We start from the raw sequence: 20,859 nt of genomic DNA on the forward strand, positions 1-20,859 counted from the left end.
GTCAACAAAACCGGAGGAATTCCCGAGCAGACGGAAATAACTTGGGAAGGTTAGTTTTTGATATTGTGAGAAGATCGATGTATGTTATTGGGATGATCGGATTAGTTGTTAAAATAACAAAAATCAATAACAAAGATTTGTTCGAAGAATAACTTAAACTGTTATTATGTTGTTATTGCAATAACAAACCCGGGCAGAAAGTTGCATCTTGGAAAAATCTACCTATGTTCGTAAAAACACGAACAAGTCAAGATCACCCCAGGGTATGGTTAAGAGATAACCGAACATGGCCACGATCATAAATTGTTCGAGGCGTATCTGCGAAAAATCTTGTTGAGTTTATTTGACCAACAATGCCACATCAAGTTGAGTTTATAGTAGCAAACAACTGAAATCTTCCAAAAATCATATCAAGTTCATAAAGTAGATTTTGATCCCAAAAATAATTTTATTGGTTTTTAATGCACCCCGCCACAATTCAGACCCCCCCCCCCCTCCCCCCTTCTTCCTCTTCACAAATATGAGTAATATTGCAGGAATATACGCACTAACATCAAAACAAGATTTTTCAAAGTTGAAAAATTATTTTACTTTAAAAACTCATTTAAAAATTTTGGAGAAAGCGTTGAATTGCCAAAATGTCATAATAATTTTCCAAATCACGAAAAATCCAAAGTCTCTATATTCCATTTTTTTAAATTAAAAATAACAGTTTATGAAAATATTCCTAAAATTGCATAAGTCCAAAAATCCACAGTAAAATTCCAAAAAGCCTGGTAATGTTTCTTATCAAAATAATTTTTCAAAATGTTGAAAAATATTCAACTGGCTGAGAGCAAAAATTTCGCAAAGTCCTGAAAATCTAAAAAATTCTACCAAAAATCTTATCGTGATACTGATCCCGTAAATTTTCTAAGTGCCGGAACGATTTTTGTAGGGGGTATATCAATAATTATTAAAAACCAACTTTCGAATTTCAAAATTTCAATGAAGAAGTTTTGTTAGGGAAATTATTTTAGGAACAAACTGATGTTTTTGTAAAAATCGGACGAAAATTTCCTGTAATTTCGACCATTTTTTCCGAAATTTTACTGGCCAAAAGCCAAAATTTTGCTAAGTCCAAAAAATCAAATAAATTCTACCGAAAATCTTGTCGTGATACGGATCCCGTAAATTTTCTAAGTGCCGGAAAGATTTTTGTAGGGGGTATATCAATAATTATTAAAAACCAACTTTCGAATTTCAAAATTTCAATGAAGTCGTTTTGTTAGGGACATTATTATAGGAACAAACTGATGTTTTTGTAAAAATCGAACGAAAATTTCCTGTAATTTCGACGATTTTTCCGAAATTTTGGTTCAAAGCAAAAATAAACATCAAAATAATTTATCATGTTTCCAAACTCCCGAAAATTTTCTAAGTCCCAAAAAAATGCTTTTTCTGTAAAAAGTAAAAAATTAAAAATATACGCAAAAATTTCAAAGTCCAGCATAAATAAAATCAAACTTTAAAATATCAGCTGATGAAAATTATTCTAAGTATCGGAAATTGAAAATTCGGTCAGTGACTGCAAATTTTGCTACGTCCAGCATAAATTTGAAACAAAGTCAAAATAATCATTTCATGATGTTCGGGTAAAATTTTTGAAAAAAATTTAATTTTCGAAATTTTTGCTAAGTCTAAAAAAACTACCACTAACAGCTCAATATCAACTGTAGATAATGCAGTATGATCATGGAATATACTTTCCATGATACGCAGTCGGTTTCAAAAGTCGTCATAACTCGAGGAGTTTACAACAAGATGCAAATAAACAAGCCAAGATAGTTCCAAGTTATCGCCACCAACTCACTTTCCGCCCGGGAACCAATAACACAGAAGGAATCATGAAGGAATAACAAGATTTGTTATTTTGTGCGGAGAGGTGGAGCAGCATAATAACAAAAAATGTTATTGAAGTGGTATGTCTCCATAACAAAAAAAAGTTATTGTTTTGGTTTATTTGTAGTTTGCAAATAAACCTGCAGTTGCCATAACTCTTCTGTACTAGTCAGGGCTGCAGAGTCGGGTACCTCCAAGCGACTTTGAATCCATACTTTGAAGACAACTCCGACTCTGGATGCAGGATATGACGTCAACGATGACTTCAGCTCTCCAAAAATACCCGACTTCACAGATTTCGACTCCAAGTAAAAGTTGCTGAAAACTAGCTGAATCCGATACCGTCTCCGAGGTCTCACTCCAGCTCGAACTTCAACGTCAGCTCCGACTTCCTGGCTCTGTGAAAATAATAACAGATTTTGTTATTCACACTTCAAAAATTCTCAATGAATAAATCAATTCCGTTAGGGAATATAACAAAATTAAAAAAATGAACTCTCAAAAGTTAATTTTATCGGATTAATTTTAGCTTGAAACCCCATTTCATGGTGAAATAAATGACCCCGATGAAATTGTCCCATAGTTCTAACCATTTTAAAAAAAGTCCTTTAGGGGGTGTATCAAATAATTAAAAAAATCAACTTTAGAAATTTCAACATTTCTGAATAATTTTAGCTTAAGGACCACATTTTATGGCCAAAATAATGATCCCGACGAAATTGGTCAAAATTATCCCATAGTTCTAGCCAATTTTAGCAAAGTCCCTTAGGGGGTATATCAAATAATTTAAAAAATCAACTTCCAAAATTTCAGCTTTTTAGAATAATTTTAGCTCAAGGACCCCATTTCATGGCCAAAATAATGACCCCGACGAAATTAGACAAAATTATCCCAAAGATCTAAACATATTTAACAAAAGAAAAAATAATAACAGATTGTGTTATGGACACTTAGAAACTTTTCCATTTGTGCAATTTATGGTAATTTTATTTCTTATTCAATGTACCGAACGAATAACAAATTTTGTTATTAGGAGAGTTTTTGAAATGTATAACATTTCCTCTTATTAGCGTGTTATTAAACATTTTCAATATAATATCACTTCAATACCAAATTTTGTTATTTTATCAGAAACTGTTATTATTTTTTCTTCTTGAAGTTGAACTTCAGGATAAAATAATAACACTTTTTGTTATTTTAACAGGATTTGTTATTGAAATATTATTAATTTTGTTATTACCGTCTGTCCGGGAAATCTAGATTTTTTTTTGCGAAAATTTAGTATGTAGCCTTATGTGTAGGACAACCTAATCTGATTTAAAACTCATTCAAATTATTTGTAAAAAACTGTAAATAATAAACTGAATAAGAATAAAACTGAAATTCTTAGCAAAACAGAAAGTCTAAATAAATCAATCGATATATATCAAAATAAATTCGCATAAATGGCCCATAAATTTGTAAAAAAGGAAAATATGTTTAAAATTCAAATGATAATCTTGTTTCTAAAGATATACTTTTTAGCATAATCAATTCCGAATTAAATTCATATATTTTATTAGCACGTTAGCACAAAAATTTTACTTTTCTTGTTTTCTGCTTTTTTTTCTATATTTTGGTTTGCACTTAGTTTTTTTGTCTGTTCGTTGTTTTACATATTATTTCAGTCACTTTTTAATTTGCTATTTTTTAAATATTTTTTGCTATACAATTCCAGCAAAACTAAAATAATTCTGATAAAGTGCGATTATACCTGATTTGGGACATAAGAAAAAATACTGCATACCCTAAACCGAGGTGATTTTGATGGGTTTGAGATTTTTGCGCAAAATGCGCAAAGAAGCAGTTTTCATAAAATTTTTAAAAGTTTAAAAAGTTATTAAACTATAATAAGAAAATGATTATTCTCAAAGTATCATAGTTATCTCAATGAAAATGGTTTCAATCGGAAAAAGGAATGTACTTTTGGATTGTTCGGACAATTTTCCACTAAGAGAAGGTAAAATAATTTTGAAAATTATAATTATTATGTGTCATTCAAGCTATAATTTAAAGCAATCTCCAAATTTATAACCATATTAAGTAGAACAAATTTCATATAAAATGAGAAAACTTTTGATTCGTGCTTCGAACTCAGTTTAATTGATATCGATTAATTTTATAAACAAAACTAGTGTTAACGAATTGTAGGCAAAATTTTGACTTTTCACCATTTTTACCTAAAATTTGCTATGTATTTTGTTAAAAGCTTATAGAAACCTTAGTCACTCCGGAATTCAAAATAAGAATTTTCAACGCAACTATTTGTTTGAACACTATTGATTCCAAAAATAAATTGAATCCGTTTCAATGTCACCCCGGTTTATGGTGCTTACTTTGACCTTAAATATAAAGGATTTTAGTAAAAACAAATGCACCAAAGTTGTTACTTGAAAAAAAAAAAAATTAAAAATATCATCTAAGTCACATGAAACAAGTAAAATCACCAAAACTCATGATGTTATTTAAACAATTTGAGTTTATATTCCAAATAGTTTTCAAAGATCAAATGTGGTTGAAATTTCTTTCAGAGAGTAAGACATTTTTTCAATTTACTTCTATCTTGACCCAAAGCAGAGATTATTTACTAAAAAAATGATGAAATTAGAAATAATTAATGAAAAATACGTATTAGGTTGAAAGTGTAGGTTCTCCAATTTTTTTTAAATTCCATTATTCATTATTCAATGATCACTTATCAGCTTGTGTTTACATTTCAACTCTATTGAAAAAATAATTCTTTCTTCAAATACTCAACTTCAACCCTGCCCCTGCCCTAATGCTCCCCATTCACATCGTTATCAGCGCCCATTCATCTTATTCATTTTGCAAGTCTCGACTCATAAATGCCCTTTCTCTTGCTGCCATTCCGCCAACATCCACCGACACAGCCGCGGTGAGGGGGGTGTGAGTGCAAAACACTGTCGACTGTTTGACGCTTTCGATCTCAAGAAGAGTTTGTATAGCTTGCCGGCTCGTACAACCCAACCATTAGTACAACGCGCCGGCTTTATGGCGCTCGAGAGGCTGCGAGCACTCTCCTGTGCCGTAATACTTTGCTCGTAGTTGTTGTTACAGCATCATACACATAGTAGTTGTAGTACACTCAAGTACTGCTCGCAGAGCAGTTTGCAATCACGAGACCTGAGTTGGAAGAAGCGCGCCCATGGTAGTAATTATGATGATCAATGAGCATCAGCAGTGAATCTCGTGAGCCGTATAATGTATAATGAAGATATGTGCCTTCCACCAGCTTCTCATCAGCAGCGAGTTCAGTGTGTCGGTAGAGCTACACCATACACTACATATACTTCCTCATGTCGTTTACTGGTTCACGAGGTCCGTAAGTGGCGCCTTAATTTTTCAGTTTGTACATAGGAGGAAACCATGCGGTTTCAGCGGCGGGGCACAGCTTCTGTTGATTGGAGTCGGGTGATGATGGTGTGGCGGCTAATGAACGTGAAACACGCTGGATTGAACACGGTTACGTCCGACTGATCAACAGCAGGTGTCAATGCGGCAGTTAGGTCTGCGCGCGAGTTTGGGTTTTGGGAGCGAGCGGGCGATTATGTCAATACACGTGCTAATTTACAGATTATGTGAGGATTAGAGACATTTAAAGTAGCGAGGTTTGGGTCAAGGCGTATGTTATGTGTTTTAAGGTTTTTTTTCTTCTTTTGAGGATGTTAACAAATGTGTTATGTTTGTAATTTCTGTAAAAAAAAATCATCACACAACTATAATCTAAGGAGTGGTCAGATGTCGATGTATGACACTTGTTGGAGATTTATTGTTTCAATTAACGAATGAACTCATTTGTTATGGTGGTGTGTGTTGGTTGTATTATTCTCTCGATTTTGGCGCTGAGCCCTTAATAAGTTTTGAAGGAACGATTCTCTCGACTCGGAATTTTGGGTGTAGGTTTCACTTAATATCTTTGTATCCATTGTAGAAAAATCTCCCGAGCGTTACTAACAGCTTTACCTTCCATGGAAGCAGAGTGGCGCAGTGGAAGCGTGCTGGGCCCATAACCCAGAGGTCCGTAGATCGAAACTACGCTCTGCTAACCCAACATCTTTTTTTTTTTGATGGCCAAAACATTTCCAAATTCAAAGCTATTGAACAATATTAGTTTAAAGTAATTATTTGAGATTTTTTTAAAATTCTTGTACACACAAATCTACAAACAGACCTTTGTTTAGTTTTCGATTCTTAATCTATATCGTGAAGGTATGTCTACGACGTTTTATGAAAAGTTAGTTTTTAAAGCATAATTGTATCCTTCTACTAGAGCGTCCAATTTCCCGTCCCGGGTGAAAATTTCCCGGGGATTCCCGAGATTTCCCTACATTTTCCTATCTTTTTGGCACTAATGTTTTGGTAATCATACAAAAAGCAATAATAAGAAAATTTTATTTGATTTTATTCATTTCAATCTATTGTTCATATTGAACTAATCAGCTTGTCTGTAAATTTCATGTCAAGGTTTAATTCAGATAGTATTTATTTCTGAAGCATTCACAACTAAGAATATTGTTTGCTTATATGTTGGACAACAAAAAATATTCATTATATTACCTATTTTATTTTCGACAACCTATTTAAACTATTTTTTTTTTGTTATAACACTTGAACATAAGATATTCATTATTTATGTTTCCATTGACCAAATCGGATGAAAAATTGAATTGATATAATTAAATAAAAAAAGGTTGTTCGAGAAGAATTTGTTTAATTCTTTGTGTATTCGATAACTGTTTGGAGTTTTAAATTTTAAATATGAAAAAATATCGTTTAATTACAACCACTTTTACACTATGAAATTTATTTTTATCTAATTAATTAAAATATTAAGGCATTCACCCAAAGAATGCAACCATTTTTTTAAAACCCACTTCAAATATTTTAAAACTTTGAGTTGTGATTTCATGGAATAGTGTTTCAAGTTGAATAACGCTAGAAATAAGATTTTAAACTCAAATTCGACGATTATCTATTAATTCACAAGTTTAAAATACTGATTTGCCATGAAAAACATTATTTGTGCATGATATTTTTTTTCATTTCAACGTTATGGTCACTAAGACAAACTTAAAAGCAATTTTATTGTTGTGGAGCATAAATTTTCACTGTCCAAGCACTTTGATTGAAAAAAAACTTCTCAACCAAAAATCCACTAACATTTTTTTTTATTTGACACGATTTGAAAGACAGCTAAAAAAATTAGAAAATTTATAACATTTTCTCAAAGTTGCATGATTTTTTTTACAAGCATTCAAGCCATTAATTGATCCTCACACTCATTTTGACCATTGAAATTGCTGTTCTATACAATTCTGTTGCAAGATATTTATCATAACCAGGATCAGAATAATTTTTCGTTAAATTTCAAATTTCCCAGAAAATTTGTTGAAAATTTCCCGTTTCCCGGGAATTTTGAAACCCCGGGAAATTGAACGCTCTACCTTCTACTCAGTGAAATGAAAGTAAGTAAGTGAAAATAAGAATTTTAGTAAAATAGTTACAGTTTTCTACATTATAAATTTACTAAATATATTAAAAAAAATATTTTGTTAAAGTCAAAGCCCATTCTTTGTAAAACTTAATCTTCGTTATTACGTCATTAATAACCTTACCCTCGATACCGCATTTTCACTGATGCTGCGTAAGACGCAATAATTACAGGGTTGCATTACCTCGTCGGTACTTGGCGGAAGCTCGTTTTGACGAGGAACACTTTTTCTTTTCTCTCATATATGAGTTGCGATTAACGACGCCCATTGTTCCATTGAACCAGTATTGAGTGGTTCATAATATTTATGATTTTGCGTGCGGTTTTCCTTAGCTCATTGAACGAAAGTAAAAGTACGCTTTGTGAAGATTCAATAAATCCTAACCCTCACAATGTGCTGCGCTGAAACCCGTAATTAGACTGCGGACACTGCTGTGCAGGGTTTTGTTTTCGCCCAAGAAGCAATTCTTGAACCTCTTTGTTCGATTGTTTTACGGGTTCAACCCCGTGTTTTTGTGGAAAGTCCTCCGTCGTCTTAAAAAACAAGATATCAACCCATATTATGGCGCTGGTTCGGCCAAACCCTCCAATTAGTCGCAGTTATCGTGCAAGGGCCGATAAATACAGACCAGCGATCTTCCGGTGTGTCGAAAAATTTGCCGTAATTTATTTACTGGGAGCAGGACCGCAAGACCGGGACGTCGGCGCGCTCTTGTTCAAGTTGTACTTATTATTGTTTATTTATAATTTATTGCACTATAAATAATATTCCCGGCCCGGGGTCCGACAAGGACAAGGCCGGGAAATTGGGCCGGCCTTGACGACATTGGTTTGTATTGTTCCTCCCCACCAGCAACGAGAGAAAGGACTTTCTTCCCTTTCTTGCGATCTATTTCTGCGCGCCGAATCTCCGGGCAAGATGCGACCAATTTCATGGCTCATATCTCTGCAAATCGCTACCTTCATTTGTCACAAGCGATTCGGGAAGCGCCAAATTTACATGTGCCTCATTTGTCAACGATTCAAATTTCCAAGGTTCGGAGAACCAGCCGGAAAATTGATCCGGAAGCTGCGGTTTTTAGGAAAATAACAATTTTTGTTGTGAAATAATTGCGGATTTTCTTCGGTAGATCAAAGTTTGCATTATTTGAGAGGGGAAATCGATGATCGAATTTCAATTTGACTCACGAGCTTCACTAAATTCAGCTGATTCACTGTTTGTACCCACATCGATGAAGTCAGCCCCGAATAACTTTGGAATATTGCAACCGTTTAATCGGGTTGTCCCGTCAGCCACCCCCTCACGACGAGGCTGACTCAGCATCCAAATCATCAATTTCACGTTGGATAAACTAAACCGATATTGTGCCGAGAGTATGAGAAGGTGTAACTAGCACCTTTACGCGAGTAAGTGCACCGAAGAACCAACTCATGAATCATCCGAGTCACGTAACGACGATAAAACGACTTTTGAGAGATCTGCTGGTATCTCTGGTTCATCTGGGGAATGCACGGAAAGAAATGGTGTCTGTATGATTATTGTTTCTTAGTCTCAGAGAACATTGAATTTCTTGAAAAACTGTTAAATTTAAATCAAAAATGCGTTTCTTAAGTGTCATAATTTCAATCATCAACCGAAGTTCTCGACTTCACCTTCCAATTTTTCTCCGTGCCCAACTCCACAGATTACAGCACGGTCGTGCCAGTGAAATAGGTCAAAGTTGAAAGTTAACCAATCTCGTTCATACGACCCGTGTTCCATTCTTGCAAGATGCCTCGAGCGCCTTGAAAAGCGCACACAGTCCATGAAGTCCACCAACGAAGGTAGAGGGAGAATCGTCGCTTGGTTTATTTATAGGAATAGCTTACGTGCACTCATTACCGGAGCATCCAGGAGGAGGTAGGTATTGTCCTTCCAGGCAGTGTCCGGACGACGGCGTTCCGTCCGTGGGAAAGAGGTGCATCCTCAGAGTTCTGTAATTGTGTCCGGTCTCTTGAAGGGAGGGTTGAAGTGAGGGTGTTTGGGGATTCACTCATTAATTCTCGTAATGCAGTGATTATTCTAGAGTGCCCGGAGGATTGCAGGTTGCAGGATTGGATCCCACGTAGAAATTACGCTGGAGAGGTATAAATAGAACAATGCATTTGTTTAACTGTTTTGAGATCAAGATTAATTAGAGATAACATTGATTTTCTTCGAACTTAGTCTGAAAAACTTTTTTTTTATATTTTGATTACAATTTGTGAAATTTGAGAATGATATGGTAGAGTGAAATCAACCACTTTATCAAGAGCCTTCGTGGCGCAATCGGTTAGCGCGTTCGGCTGTTAACCGAAAGGTTGGTGGTTCGAGTCCACCCGGGGGCGAGAATAGTTTTTGTGTCATTGATTGAAGATATGTAAATCATGAAAGTGAGTGGTGTGGATAAAACAAAATTCATGGAAAAAAATACTGGACAGTAAAAATGATTGAAATTCGCGTGTAAAAATGTGTGTATCGTCTCTTACAGAGAGATTTATGAAGAAAAAATATATGGAAAAAGTCTATTGTACACAGTAAAAAAAAGTCATGGTTATAATACGTCTATGAAAGGGGTACATCTTTTGAGATAAAAGTACATCTTTTGTGATAGAAAGTATAAGTTGAGGAAAAATTACATCATAAAAGAAAATTACACCTTCCAATTTTACACATTTTTTTACTGTGTAGAAAGTTGCGAAACATATAATTACTGTGGCATCACTTTATTAAGTTTATTCTGCCCACCATTGAAAAAACGGCTAATATCCACTTTTGGCAAAAACGAGATATTAGCACCAGGTGGTAGAGGACGTTCCAACGCATCTTCTGGAACTTGAATTTTACTGAAATAGTGTCTAGACTTGGCTGCCGATGCGAAAAACCAAACGGCTAATATGCCACTCTTATGGGGAATTACCTTGGCGGAGATTTTGTGTCAAACACTAAAACGTGTTTTTCTCGGAATACTTGATTTGGCATAATAGCCGAATTTTCAATTATGGGCAGTATTAGACTGCTCATTTAAAAACAACCTTGACGTACAAAATATTCAAGAGAAGTGTAGTTTGTCGTTTATAGAATAAAAAAAAATATTTTTTTACTTTTATTAATTGAATTCGAAAAGCTCAAAATCAGTTAAGAAACTAAAAGTTGGTTATTCGAGACAACTTAATAAATACATTGAAAATGCACACTAGTTCATTAAACCAACAAAATCTCATCTGCCCGGCTAGCTCAGTCGGTAGAGCATGAGACTCTTAATCTCAGGGTCGTGGGTTCGAGCCCCACGTTGGGCGCGCATACTTTTATCGTTTATCATACCGACCGCAGTTGTGGAGTGGGATCGGCAAGGTCTGCTTTATCGATCACAAGGGGGATGTAGCTCAGATGGTAGAGCGCTCGCTTAGCATGTGAGAGGTACGGGGATCGATGCCCCGCATCTCCAATAGTTCTTTTAGTTTTCATTTGTTTCAATTGTTTTGAAAAAAAGTTTTTTTTTCAAATTAATTCCTTGAAATATATTTTTTTAATGTAATACAAAAATTAATATAAGTAGTTCTAGATTGGCTCGTTGATCATCAGCCCGGCTAGCTCAGTCGGTAGAGCATGAGACTCTTAATCTCAGGGTCGTGGGTTCGAGCCCCACGTTGGGCGGTATCTTTTTTTACATCCTGTGTAAATCACAGCTTGTATTGTTCGTTTTCCAAAAAGTCAATCTGGCGCACGTTCATTGTACCGTTGAAGGCCACACAGAATCATCGTGCCAAACCCCGCACACTCATATCTACTCCACGAAGTCTACCGTATTCAGCGCGCCGGGGTCGTAAAAATCATCCCGCCTAAATACCCTTCATTAGGTTACACATTTAACTGTCCATCTACGCACTGGTGCGTCTGGTCAAAGTCAAAACATCGCTGTAGAAACCCCCTTCGAAGACACCCGGGCGATCGTAATAAACGCCATTAAAAGCGATCCACATAAAACTTCCTGCCTCGTTGTTCTGAGTCTTCAAAAGTTCTTCAAGAAATAAAAGGGCTCCGCTCAATGGGCGTTCTGATTTTTACGACCTCTTTAAGGAACCTCTAACTCTTGAGAACGCACGTGAGCCACAATAAAAAGTGCAGTCTTCCAACCGAAGGGCTGGTGGTTCAAGAACGTTGACAATGACACCTTCCGAGCCGTCCAAAGTTGAGTGGGTCGATGCAGTTTTTTTTTTGCTCGAAAATGTTTAAAAGCTGATTTGTTCCTGATGCTGATGGTACACATTAAAAAGTCGTAAAAAGTTTCGAGTTTGGGCACACTCTCGGGCGGGCTTTACCTTGAAGAGGAGGTAGACTGGAGAGCGCCATCAGAATTTTTGAAAACACTCGTCTTTTTTTGGTACGGGAATTTTTATGGACTTTTTGAGTGAGGTTACCGCTTGGTACAATGGACTTGAAGTGGTTTTTCGAAACGGCTTTTTTGGATCTTTGATTAACATCATTTAATGGCAATTCGTGCAAAAATGCGGGAAACGGTACTGAAGTTTGGCTGCACAGATGAGTCATTTAAAAAAGGCATAAAATCACAATCAATTTTGTGTGTGCCGTGAATTATGAATATCATTAAGATTTTGTTCATCACATTTTGTCACCTCCACACAGTGATTCACGCGTGGTCAGCTCCCTCTGAATGAATGACGATTAATGAGCATGCCCGCTAACACATACAGTTATCACCGAGTAAAATTGCGTCATTCAGACGCGACGCACACATTTTTGCCTGACGAAATATACAAGCTTCCTTCTTTTTTTGCTTTCCTGAGCACGTTTCTTGCCGGCCTGGGGAAGACTTGCTTTTATTTATTTTCCTTCTCGTGTTTCTGTTTTTTTTTTCTACCCCCTTGTGGAGTAGTATCAGCAGAAGCTGGTTTTGCCTGTTAGAAGGGTAGGTAAGGATTTTCGAATCTTTGGCTGGTTTTGGTCGCCGAGAAGCAGATTGGCTGTGAGAAAACTAAAAATACCGAGAGCAGAGTGGCGCAGTGGAAGCGTGCTGGGCCCATAACCCAGAGGTCCGTAGATCGAAACTACGCTCTGCTAACTCCAAAACTTTTTTTTTGTTGAAGCGATCTGTAATTGATTAATTAACATCAGGTGACTTTTTATCTTAGCAAATTTATCGTGGAATTTACAAATTATGATGCAATATGATTTTCACAACCAAATATCAATACTCTAAAACATAAATAAACTCGTTTATTTAACACCAAAATTTACAACATTCCGAAAAAATAATAAAAATTTCATATAAAATTATTATTAAATTTATCAAGCATTGGAGTTTACACCATAGTTATTGCTGATTACGTCCCACAGTATCATCTGCCTTCGTGGCGCAATCGGTTAGCGCGTTCGGCTGTTAACCGAAAGGTTGGTGGTTCGAGTCCACCCGGGGGCGGGAAAACTTTTTGTACAAGGCAGTGCCTTTTCGATTATGGATCGTTCAAATATTACGTAACATGTATGTAGGGAATGAGAATGACAGTTGAGATTTTCTGAAAATTTGATACGTGTGAACAAGAACAGTAGGCAATTCCATCGAACACCTAATGTTGACATATATGCATTTCGATGTCAATTAACCCTTAATGACCAAATTTATTTTTCTAAAATTTAAATTTTTCATTTTGAACACATTTTGTTTTAATAAATACTTTACTTCTCTTGTTTAATGTTTTTCTTGCTTCATTTGTAGTGTTTTTATTTGCATTTATCGTATTTAGATTATATTTGGTTTGATATTTGGCTTATTATACCACCTCCACCTTTAGGCCTTCAAGTTTAAGTTTTTAGTTTTTTTTATAGTTTTACATTCACTTTTTAATTTTTTCTGCTTGTTTTCGCATTTTCAGAATTTTACATGTTACTGAATGATATTTGGATTGTAGAAAAATGCGTAGGAGCATATTTTGAGACATAACTAAAATTTCTTCATTCTTATTTTTACATATAATTTGGGAAATGTTAGTAAAAAATGACCTTTTAAAAAACAAAGTCACAAAAACAAGTCAAACTTCCAACCCTGAAAATTCCTAAAATTTTAATAGTTCCAATGCTTTTTTAAGATCCGAAATTGCTTGCAATAATTTTTTTTTTGCAAAATTAAAGATCGAAGCCAGAGTTGGGTTGGGTTGTTGAGGTTTGGCGTATCTCAAAGGCTTTTTGGACTAAAATCGAGTGAGCATGTTTCCGTCAAAAGACTTGCAAAATATATTATTTAAATAGTGGAAAACACAGAGCCAAAAAAGTAATTTTACCAAATTTGGAATTAAACCTGGGAAAAAATAAATTAAATGATTTTGTTTGGACTTATTTCAACCCTCAGTACCCCATATTTCCGTCTTTGAAGGTTAATATTGAGCTTTTTTTTTGTTGTACGAAGCATGTATCTTTTCTAATTTGATTTGAGCAATTCTCGCTGAAACCGTCCCACTAGATACACATGTTCTCAAATCGTGACGGCAATGTTCTCATTCGATTCAACGCACCAAAAAACCATAAAAACAACCTTCGAACCAATGAAAATGTCAGCCGTTAGCCACCTGTAAATAAAAACATGTTTTGAACAATGGATTTTTCCGAAAAAATGCCCTAATTTGAAGAAATGATATCTCCCAAAATACATTACCAAACATCAAAAACTTATATATCGTTGGAAAGGTAATCGCGAGGGCTTTCTATCGCACTTTGATAAACATTTGAAAACATATTTTTCAAGGTTAATTTTAGGGGTTTTTGGGAAACTTACTCTTAATTTTGAATTTTGACCGTGTTCGCAACCACTTATCATTACGCAGCCATTTTCATTCGAAAGATTGGACGATTTTGCATAAAATCAACTTGAGAAAAGTAGTAAAATATAAAATAAAATAAAATATTACTTCAGTGAAATGTGGTGAATCGAGACTACAGTCTAAGTAAGGACATTAGTTTTCAGAGTTCTTAAAAGCTTCAAATTTAGAAACTTGTTTGTTTATGTATGCTTTTACATAAACAAATTAAAAATATGATCTTATGAGTGAAAGCATAGTTGAAATAGCTGTCCCTATTCATCCTATATGTCCAGATTAGCCTCAGATGACTATATATTCGGCTCAAATACAATCCTGCTTTGTTTTGCCTGTAAATAAGCCTCATTTCTGAAGTCTGAGCTTTGGTTATTTTTAAGTGAAATTTTACCAATTTCTTTCATCCGCTAATAACTATACGAAAACTATTTCATTACACTACTTTTCTCAAGTTGATTTTATGCAAAATCGTCCAATCTTTCGAATGAAAATGGCTGCGTAATGAAAAGTGGTTGCGAACACGGTCAAAATTCAAACTTAAGAGTAAGTTTCCTAAAAACCCTTAAAATTACCTTGAAAAAATAATTTTTCAAATGTTTATCAAAGTGCGATAGAAAGCCCTCGCGATTACCTTTCCAACGATATATAAGTTTTTGATGTTTGGTAATGTATTTTGGGAGATATCATTTCTTCAAATTAGGGCATTTTTTCGGAAAAATCCATTGTTCAAAACATGTTTTTATTTACAACTGGCTAACGGCTGACATTTTCATTGGTTCGAAGGTTGTTTTTATGGTTTTTGGTGCGCTGAATCGAAAGAGAACATTGCCGTCACGATTTGAGAACATGTGCATCTAGTGGGACGGTTTCAGCGAGAATTGCTCATTTTTTTCTTTTTCATGTTTCGTAATTTTAAATACATTTATCTTGATAAATTTTGTTTTTCTTTGAGATTGTTTAAGATATTTTTCTATAACCAAAATTTATTATCTTATGCCAGTCTGTTTCTATTTTTGATTTTTTTTCGAAGGTGTTTTTTTTCTTCTTCTAAAACCATAAATTATATTCTGTTGCCTGTTTTTTGTGACCGTAATTTATCGCAACTGTTTTTATTTATTTTGTTTTGCTTGTTTTCACTTTTTTTTTTTGATAAATTTAATTTAACGTTGCACCAAACCTTAAACATTCTAATGCTTTTTGAACAAAAATTGTTTTCATCTTTAAGATTGAAACTCATCAAGAATCGAAAATGAGTTGCAAAGAGTTAAATTTGTATGGGAGCTATTCATAAACGTTAATGAGTAAAGATTTGGGTCGTTACTCACGTGGTCAATTTCCACACATTTATTTAAAAAAAAAACATCATCAAATATTTTGTAGTTCATGGACGACCCCTGAACAGTAGATTCGATCCAGAAAGTGTTTTTTTTTTGTGTGTTGAGAAAAAAGAAAAATTGAAAATTTAAGGATTAATATTCGTATCAATCAATTTTTTATTATTTGCTCAAATTCAATAAAATTTAGTTTTATCTCGAATTTCATAAAATTATCAACTGACACCTCGATTCAGTGCCATCAGCCCGGCTAGCTCAGTCGGTAGAGCATGAGACTCTTAATCTCAGGGTCGTGGGTTCGAGCCCCACGTTGGGCGAGATACTTTTTTATGGGGTTGAAATCTACGTATTCGACTGAAAGTTGTGAAAAGTGGTAGAGTTGATGTCACATATAAAATACTAGGGGATGTAGCTCAGATGGTAGAGCGCTCGCTTAGCATGTGAGAGGTACGGGGATCGATGCCCCGCATCTCCAGGATTTGTTTTTGACAAGGAAATTTGTTCTAAGAGTTCATTCTACGCTTAGGTAGGTATTTAAGATTTTGGTAAGATTTCAACATGGAGCTCACATTACATGACTTGAATGATTTCTGGTCTCAAGCCGGAATGTTGAATGTTATGATCTCAATGTGAAATTTTGACAGCTTTGGTCAGATAATTAAAACATACGCAATATTATATGGGTTGGAAAATTCTTAGTTTAAGCAAAACGGAGATAATTCTGTAATTAGTCGTGCAGGTTATGTTCAAACAATTGTCACTTGCATTTTGTAACTATCAGGATAACACACTTTCAATGATTTTAACAAAAAGAGCAAACATTATGCAACAACTCTCCTGCAAGTCTCTAACGGATAAACCGTTGGCAATTTTCACAACTTCACAGCTTCGCGAAATCAGCGCGCGCCCATTTTCCCATCGGAACCGCTGCTCGCGGAACACTTCCTGACATGGGTCGTTACCGGGGCGGTACCGATCTTGACAGCGCGCCCGACTAGCCCGACACAACGTAATTGGCCATAGACATCTCGTCTCGTTGTAATTACCTGCCAGCTTCACTTTTTTTTTGCTGATTTCTGCGCGCCAAAAGGGCGATCGATGCGCGTCAAAAAAAAGCGCAACATAATTACGATGGGTGAAGTTCTCTGACGCTGACATGCCATCAATACCTTGCAATTTTGTCGGGAAATTTTGGACAGCTGAAGGGATGAGATTTTTTACTGACCTGAAACGAAAAAAGAGACGGAGAAAATGTTAGTTTTCGTATTCGTTTAAGGTGCTGAGTTGTATGCAAATTTTGGACGTTCTTAGAGCAAATATTGTCTCAAGAAGACCCCAAGCATTGCACGTTGGGATTAGGCACGAAGAAAGGATTAGTTCCAGAATTGAAACAGGTTAAGAAACATTTTTTTTTGCGGTGTAGTGGGAAGCAGCTAAGCCCGTTTCAATATTTGCTTAAATTATGAAAGTAAGTAGATGATGATTATGTTTCTGGTAATCCGATTTGTTGGGATTCCATTTTTTCGCTTACGCTGTGAATGACCCAAACAGGTAAAAAGAACCGCACTTTCCGCAACTCGAAACCATCAATTTCGCATCAACGCCGGAGACCCCGTGTCGAATCAGTGCCGAACTTGGGAACGACATTAATTTGACGTATGAAGTCTCATAAATATCTGGCGCGATGCGGAATTGATTTTAAATCATTAATCAGTAAAAAGAGCAGGGCATTTCCTTGCAAAGAACCTTAGTGTGTTGGTGGTGGTGGTGCTGCCAATTTATCTTCACTATTGCCCCCCGTTTACTGCGGGCAAAAAATTGGCCGTACTCCTTCAAGGTACAATTGTGTAGAACCTGGAGGGGAAGCCCGATGATAAATGGTAAATTTTGCAATGACAAATAAAGATTTGCCAGAGTGTGCGCCGGAGGAAGCTCTGTTCGCACAGGAAGACTGGAAAGACTTTGAATTGGATGGAAATTCTTAGCTAAAGCATCAATCGTGAGTTTCTTACAGAATTTTCGAAGAGATAAAATTTATTAGGCGAAATTCATATTTTTTTTTAAATTGTAAGCACAGATTAGAAAGAACATTGAAAATTCGATGTTCAAGAAATTATCAAAGAAAAATAATAAAAATAAACAATAAAAAATAGGTTCATTAAAAGATTTTTATTAATATTTCATTACTGTTATTAATTCAAAATAAATATAATTTGACTAATAAAAAAACAACACAAATTTTTAAGCATATAAATATTACAGAATTATTTTCTTTAACTATAAAAAATCATATTGTTTATATAACATATTTGTTTCATAAAAATACAGTAAAAATAAGATTAAGTTAAAAATTAAGATTTAATCATACTGACCATGGTACACTGTACAAAGTACCACAAGAAGATGTTATCGTAAAATTTTAAAATGTTTAAAATGTTAGTTAACTATAATTAAGAAAATGATGATGAAAGGTATTATTTTAATTTTCTCAAAGTGTCATGATTTTCTCAAAGAACATGATTTTGAATCGGAAAACGGAATGCATTTTCGGATTATTTGGACAATTTTCCACTACACAGAAAAAAATAATGTAAATTTGGAAGCTGTAATTTTGGAAGGTTGAATATTACCTCTTTTATGATGAAATTTTACCTCAATTTAGACTGAAAAAGTGACATTACACAAGAAAAGTGTTAAAATTACACATTTCCAGAGGTAAAATTACACCTTTTTTCTGATATAAAAGATGTACCCCTTCCCAGATGTAATATTACCATGATTTTTTTTCTGTGTAGGAGATGGTAAAATGAGTTTGTAAATAATAAATATCATGTGTTCAATTAGAATTATTGATTTAAAAAAATATAAATTAGACAAAATCTCCAAATTTATAGGCATTTCCAGTTGAACCAATTTTCATTTAAAATGTGATCACTTTTGTTTCGGGCTTCAAATTCAGTTTAAAGTGTAATATAAATCGATAATTTTATAAACAAAATTTGTTTTAAACAAATTTCATGCAAAATTCTGTCTTTTTAATTAATTTTACCTTAAATTTATATATATTTTGTTATAAAGCTTATAAACTTAACTAAATATAAACAATGATTTTTTTTCTTTAAAACTATATCAGCAACCTAAGTTGACTTAAAAATAAAGTAAGGACACCTTAAATCTGATTTTTTTAAAGAAAAACTATGAATATCAAAGTCAACCCGTAATTCAACCAAAAAATTTTTAAACACTATTGAAAAAACTTGTACATATTTAAAAAAATAATAATCTAGAGAAAAACTATACCAGTTGGAAAATATTCCAAAAATAAATTTAAATCCTATCAATGTCACTCCGGTTTACGGTACTTATCCAACTATGCAAACAAAATGTGATTCCGGAAGCATTTTGAATTTTTTAACTCAAATTAAGTTCTATTAATTTCTCCAATATTTCAAGATGTCAAGACAAAAAAAAGTAATTTAAGTTTTTTTCAAATAGAATTTTATCACTAAGAAGTTGAATCCTTAAAAAAGGTAATATGTTTAACTTTTTTTTTTATAAAGTGTTTATCACCTCTTTCAAGTTGTAGGCATTTAAAGGTGCAATTTTGCTTAGTTTATTTTGCATCAAAAAATATTTTTGAATATCTGAGAGAATTTATATGTTTTTTACTTTTCTGAATTTGCTGCTTTTACAATTTAAATTTTGTGAAAAAATGCATTTTTCCTGTGTCCTCATTTGCTATTGTTAAATTTTGTTTTTTTTTTCATTTTTTTCGAAAACAAAACAAAACTTTTCTAAATTTATAATAAAATGGGGGAAAATATTTTAATGAATTCAACATTTAGTGCAAAAATATATTAAAAAGTGAATATATTTTTCAGTATGTCTATTTCAAACAAAATTATCTCGAAAAAAGTGCGAAATTTCAGCGAATTACTATTTAATAATAGCTTCTATTCAAAAAACAAAAAAATAATCAATCAGCAGTACCACTGCAATTTTTCAACAAATCATGAAAATTTCTTATTTTTTGAATGATTTCCTACACAAAAAATGAAGGTAATATTCATCAGAGAAAGAAGACAGATTTTGTGTAAAAAATGTGTAATATTACATCAGGAACTGGTGAATTTTCATCATGTTCACATTTTTACACATTTTGTGAGGTAAAATTACTCAAAAAGAGGTAATATTGAACAAACCAAACTTTCAACTTTCTAAAATCATTATTTTTAGCTGTGTAAATATTTCATACAAGATAAGAATATTTTCGAAGTTTTCAAACATTTCCTGTGAAACCTCGTTGGATAAATGTACGATTCGGGCTGAAAAAATCTTCTTTGTGCCACTTGTTGCATAAACTACTACTTTAGCTTTTACATAAATAATTTTGATGATATAATTTGAAAATGAGATTTTCTAAGAATTAAATTTTGTAAAAAGAAACTGAAATTTAGAAGAACGGCAAATAGTGTCAAGGGCATTCGTGGAAATACAATGTCCCATCCCAGAGGGTCCCGGAGCAACAAACCTTCTTAGCATGGTGCTCCCAACGAATACAACCAAATCTCGGAGCGTATGGTGGTGTGTCCCCACGCTTCTTCCTCCCCTGTCGATTCAGAATTGTGTTGTTGTTCGAACACTCTGTGCTCAAACTCAACCCAATTACGAGTCATCTCTGCGATACGGCTTTACGCAGTAGGCCTGGCCGCTTTAACGCTTGTGATGTTTCAATGCATTTCGATGCAATGGCGCATTACAAATGTTAATAAATGACAAGAAGAGTGCTAGGCGTCATCTAACCTACACAGAAAAAAAATCATGGTAATATTACATCTGGGAAGGGGTACATCTTTTATGTCAGAAAAAAGGTGTAATTTTACCTCTGGAAATGTGTAATTTTACCACTTTTCTGTTGTAATGTCACTTTTTCAGTCTAAATTGAGGTAAAATTACATCATAAAAGAGGTAATATTCAACCTTCCAAAATTAAAGCTTCCAAATTTACATTATTTTTTTCTGTGTAAGGCACTCTCCAGGATCCCTTCGAAAGATTGGCTGCGCTAGGGTCTGATTAGATTAGATTAGATAAGAAACTGAAATTTAGAAGAACAGCATGTAATTTCATCGTGCACTTTTGTTGGCAAATCAGCACTTGGCGTTTTTAGTTAAAATCGAGTCATTAATACCTAAGTAGGAATAGAGCAAGCAGGTTTTCATTAATAGTGTGGCAACCCGAGCAGA

At 34.2% G+C, this 20,859-nt stretch overlaps 1 protein-coding gene and 9 non-coding genes across 11 annotated transcripts in view; 9 read left to right on the forward strand and 1 right to left on the reverse strand.

The window, feature by feature from the left end:
- Positions 1-20,859, reverse strand: part of LOC120426649 (centaurin-gamma-1A) — a 245,349-nt gene that overhangs the window by 50,858 nt on the left and 173,632 nt on the right. The gene's annotated exons all lie outside the window — the stretch shown is intronic.
- On the forward strand, positions 5,915-5,986 carry Trnam-cau (transfer RNA methionine (anticodon CAU)). The gene has a single exon. It is a non-coding gene; the product is annotated as a tRNA-Met (tRNA).
- Trnan-guu (transfer RNA asparagine (anticodon GUU)) lies at positions 9,726-9,799 on the forward strand. The gene has a single exon. It is a non-coding gene; the product is annotated as a tRNA-Asn (tRNA).
- Trnak-cuu (transfer RNA lysine (anticodon CUU)) lies at positions 10,678-10,750 on the forward strand. The gene has a single exon. It is a non-coding gene; the product is annotated as a tRNA-Lys (tRNA).
- On the forward strand, positions 10,827-10,899 carry Trnaa-agc (transfer RNA alanine (anticodon AGC)). The gene has a single exon. It is a non-coding gene; the product is annotated as a tRNA-Ala (tRNA).
- Trnak-cuu (transfer RNA lysine (anticodon CUU)) lies at positions 11,036-11,108 on the forward strand. Its single transcript has one exon. It is a non-coding gene; the product is annotated as a tRNA-Lys (tRNA).
- On the forward strand, positions 12,462-12,533 carry Trnam-cau (transfer RNA methionine (anticodon CAU)). Its single transcript has one exon. It is a non-coding gene; the product is annotated as a tRNA-Met (tRNA).
- Positions 12,818-12,891, forward strand: Trnan-guu (transfer RNA asparagine (anticodon GUU)). Its single transcript has one exon. It is a non-coding gene; the product is annotated as a tRNA-Asn (tRNA).
- Trnak-cuu (transfer RNA lysine (anticodon CUU)) lies at positions 15,860-15,932 on the forward strand. The gene has a single exon. It is a non-coding gene; the product is annotated as a tRNA-Lys (tRNA).
- Trnaa-agc (transfer RNA alanine (anticodon AGC)) lies at positions 16,018-16,090 on the forward strand. The gene has a single exon. It is a non-coding gene; the product is annotated as a tRNA-Ala (tRNA).

This window comes from Culex pipiens, chromosome 2 (assembly GCF_016801865.2).
Source record: "Culex pipiens pallens isolate TS chromosome 2, TS_CPP_V2, whole genome shotgun sequence".
Taxonomy (NCBI): domain Eukaryota; kingdom Metazoa; phylum Arthropoda; class Insecta; order Diptera; family Culicidae; genus Culex; species Culex pipiens.